Below are 5010 nucleotides of genomic sequence, written 5' to 3' on the forward strand. Positions count from 1 at the left end.
AAACAGCTAAATTTTGTTTTATCTTTGTTTACGAGGCAGTCCTTGAGTACATGAGATTCAGAACATACAGGGCACACAGGATTTTTCTTACACTGACTTGAACCATGGTTAAAGGCATTACACTTGAAACACCTCAAAACTGTAACAGCGTCATACACTGTGCAACCATTGAGGCCTATAAGTAGATGACCTGTATCTAGAAGTTTTTTGTAGGAATCAGCATCAACTAAACATTCAGCTTGAAGAGTATTTTCAGATTTGGAAGTAGACCAAATTTTTTTAACTTCACAAATGGAATCTTTATGAAACAAATGCGGATTTTGAGTTAAGGCGTAAGTTGCAATATCATTTTTATCCAAACCTTCGGGGATACCAACAAAGCGTAGGCGAGGTAGAATGAGAGGTGTTTTTTTAATGTTGTAAGTATCGGGAAGTTTATTGCTGGCGATATCTAAGAGTTTCTCGCTGTGAAGTTTATTTGCACATTTTATTACAAGGCCGCCATTAGATACAGATTTAACGCTACTAATTTCAATATCTGAAGATAGAGGTTTAATAGAATGGAGAACATCTGACTTGGTTTGTTTAACTGTTTGGGACGAGTTTTTTGGCTTAATAATAACGCTGCATTCAGAAGCATTTTTTAACTTATTAGCATAACTGAGGTTTTCGTTAATAGGATGCGAAGTTGTATTAATGGAGTGCTGCAGAGATTCTAATTGATGTCGTATAGGCTTAAGCTCATGGGATACAATAGTGTGAACATATTTCAAAAAAGGATTTTCAGCATTTAAAGGAGATGCTTCAGAGGGAGACAGAGGAGGAGTATTAAAAACGTCGATGCAAATCACACACAAAATTTTTAAGTGAGGCGAATGCAAATGAAGACGATTAATCGTACTAATTTCTTCCTGCTTGATTCCCAGGCAGTTGAAGTGAGAAAACTGTTTGCAAAGGTCACAAGCTATACCGCACGATGCAGAAACAGGATTATTACAACCGGAACAGATGTGATTACATGCCATAGCGAAAACGCTAGGCTTAAAACCAGAAAAATTCTTCACAAAACTAATAGCATGCAAGGATATTCAAACGTAAACAAACAAAACTTACACAGCGTATCCCAAACAGGTTTTACGCCGGCGCCCACAGCGCTGACTGTGGCGTTTGTGTGGCCAATAAAGGAACTATCAAAAGTAAACAAACCGATATTAAAATACTAAATTACAAATTAAGTAAGTTTGATAACAGCTCACTAATTGACTGTTACGCAAATAGAAGCGGAATGCATAAAAGTGTAAATTAAATGCAACTTACATAAGAATGATTGTCTAAAATGGCAAAATAAACTGATATCATTGAGAGCACACATCAAACGTCACTTTTAACAAGCTCACCACTCAGAATGCGAATGATGTGATGGTTCTGAGCCACCAAACACACTTAAAGCATGCAGAATCGACTCAGAATAGGAAAAGGAGACGTTTAGGTCAATTTTATGCATTCTGGCGTTCGTAGATACAAGAAAACTGTTAAAATTCTTCAGAAACGTCACTTTTGAAGTGTTTTCTTGTACTTTTAAGCCAATCAGATACCCTACGGGCTCGGAAAGTGCAACGAAACCATCAAATTTTAGCTAGAAACTGTATTTTTGTCGATTTTTATTGAATTTGAACTATATTTCAACGTTTTTTGATGGTTCTGAGCCACCAAACACACTTAAAGCATGCAGAATCGACTCAGAATAGGAAAAGGAGACGTTTAGGTCAATTTTATGCATTCTGGCGTTCGTAGATACAAGAAAACTGTTAAAATTCTTCAGAAACGTCACTTTTGAAGTGTTTTCTTGTACTTTTAAGCCAATCAGATACCCTACGGGCTCGGAAAGTGCAACGAAACCATCAAATTTTAGCTAGAAACTGTATTTTTGTCGATTTTTATTGAATTTGAACTATATTTCAACGTTTTTTGATGGTTCTGAGCCACCAAACACACTTAAAGCATGCAGAATCGACTCAGAATAGGAAAAGGAGACGTTTAGGTCAATTTTATACATTCTGGCGTTCGTAGATACAAGAAAACTGTTAAAATTCTTCAGAAACGTCACTTTTGAAGTGACTTCTTGTACTTTTAAGCCAATCAGATACCCTACGGGCTCGGAAAGTGCAACGAAATCATCAAATTTTAGCTAGAAACTGTATTTTTGTCGATTTTTATTGAATTTGAACTATATTTCAACGTTTTTTGATGGTTCTGAGCCACCAAACACACTTAAAGCATGCAGAATCGACTCAGAATAGGAAAAGGAGACGTTTAGGTCAATTTTATGCATTCTGGCGTTCGTAGATACAAGAAAACTGTTAAAATTCTTCAGAAACGTCACTTTTGAAGTGTTTTCTTGTACTTTGAAGCCAATCAGATACCCTACGGGCTCGGAAAGTGCAACGAAACCATCAAATTTTAGCTAGAAACTGTATTTTTGTCGATTTTTATTGAATTTGAACTATATTTCAACGTTTTTTGATGGTTCTGAGCCACCAAACACACTTAAAGCATGCAGAATCGACTCAGAATAGGAAAAGGAGACGTTTAGGTCAATTTTATGCATTCTGGCGTTCGTAGATACAAGAAAACTGTTAAAATTCTTCAGAAACGTCACTTTTGAAGTGTTTTCTTGTACTTTTAAGCCAATCAGATACCCTACGGGCTCGGAAAGTGCAACGAAACCATCAAATTTTAGCTAGAAACTGTATTTTTGAAGATTTTTATTGAATTTGAACTATATTTCAACGTTTTTTGATGGTTCTGAGCCACCAAACACACTTAAAGCATGCAGAATCGACTCAGAATAGGAAAAGGAGGCGTTTAGGTCAATTTTATGCATTCTGGCGTTCGTAGATACAAGAAAACTGTTAAAATTTTTCAGAAACGTCACTTTTGAAGTGTTTTCTTGTACTTTTAAGCCAATCAGATACCCTACGGGCTCGGAAAGTGCAACGAAACCATCAAATTTTAGCTAGAAACTGTATTTTTGTCGATTTTTATTGAATTTGAACTATATTTCAACGTTTTTTGATGGTTCTGAGCCACCAAACACACTTAAAGCATGCAGAATCGACTCAGAATAGGAAAAGGAGACGTTTAGGTCAATTTTATGCATTCTGGCGTTCGTAGATACAAGAAAACTGTTAAAATTCTTCAGAAACGTCACTTTTGAAGTGTTTTCTTGTACTTTTAAGCCAATCAGATACCCTACGGGCTCGGAAAGTGCAACGAAACCATCAAATTTTAGCTAGAAACTGTATTTTTGTCGATTTTTATTGAATTTGAACTATATTTCAACGTTTTTTGATGGTTCTGAGCCACCAAACACACTTAAAGCATGCAGAATCGACTCAGAATAGGAAAAGGAGACGTTTAGGTCGATTTTATGCATTCTGGCGTTCGTAGATACAAGAAAACTGTTAAAATTCTTCAGAAACGTCACTTTTGAAGTGTTTTCTTGTACTTTTAAGCCAATCAGATACCCTACGGGCTCGGAAAGTGCAACGAAACCATCAAATTTTAGCTAGAAACTGTATTTTTGTCGATTTTTATTGAATTTGAACTATATTTCAACGTTTTTTGATGGTTCTGAGCCACCAAACACACTTAAAGCATGCAGAATCGACTCAGAATAGGAAAAGGAGACGTTTAGGTCAATTTTATGCATTCTGGCGTTCGTAGATACAAGAAAACTGTTAAAATTCTTCAGAAACGTCACTTTTGAAGTGTTTTCTTGTACTTTTAAGCCAATCAGATACCCTACGGGCTCGGAAAGTGCAACGAAACCATCAAATTTTAGCTAGAAACTGTATTTTTGTCGATTTTTATTGAATTTGAACTATATTTCAACGTTTTTTGATGGTTCTGAGCCACCAAACACACTTAAAGCATGCAGAATCGACTCAGAATAGGAAAAGGAGACGTTTAGGTCGATTTTATGCATTCTGGCGTTCGTAGATACAAGAAAACTGTTAAAATTCTTCAGAAACGTCACTTTTGAAGTGTTTTCTTGTACTTTTAAGCCAATCAGATACCCTACGGGCTCGGAAAGTGCAACGAAACCATCAAATTTTAGCTAGAAACTGTATTTTTGTAGATTTTTATTGAATTTGAACTATATTTCAACGTTTTTTGATGGTTCTGAGCCACCAAACACACTTAAAGCATGCAGAATCGACTCAGAATAGGAAAAGGAGACGTTTAGGTCAATTTTATGCATTCTGGCGTTCGTAGATACAAGAAAACTGTTAAAATTCTTCAGAAACGTCACTTTTGAAGTGTTTTCTTGTACTTTTCAGCCAATCAGATACCCTACGGGCTCGGAAAGTGCAACGAAACCATCAAATTTTAGCTAGAAACTGTATTTTTGTCGATTTTTATTGAATTTGAACTATATTTCAACGTTTTTTGATGGTTCTGAGCCACCAAACACACTTAAAGCATGCAGAATCGACTCAGAATAGGAAAAGGAGACGTTTAGGTCAATTTTATGCATTCTGGCGTTCGTAGATACAAGAAAACTGTTAAAATTCTTCAGAAACGTCACTTTTGAAGTGTTTTCTTGTACTTTTAAGCCAATCAGATACCCTACGGGCTCGGAAAGTGCAACGAAACTATCAAATTTTAGCTAGAAACTGTATTTTTGTCGATTTTTATTGAATTTGAACTATATTTCAACGTTTTTTGATGGTTCTGAGCCACCAAACACACTTAAAGCATGCAGAATCGACTCAGAATAGGAAAAGGAGACGTTTAGGTCAATTTTATGCATTCTGGCGTTCGTAGATACAAGAAAACTGTTAAAATTCTTCAGAAACGTCACTTTTGAAGTGTTTTCTTGTACTTTTAAGCCAATCAGATACCCTACGGGCTCGGAAAGTGCAACGAAACCATCAAATTTTAGCTAGAAACTGTATTTTTGTCGATTTTTATTGAATTTGAACTATATTTCAACGTTTTTTGATG

The sequence above is a fragment of the Zophobas morio genome, unplaced genomic scaffold (assembly GCF_036711695.1).
Source record: "Zophobas morio isolate AGI-343-1 ecotype UQ-CSIRO unplaced genomic scaffold, CSIRO_AGI_Zmor_V1 ptg000537l, whole genome shotgun sequence".
Lineage (NCBI taxonomy): Eukaryota > Metazoa > Arthropoda > Insecta > Coleoptera > Tenebrionidae > Zophobas > Zophobas morio.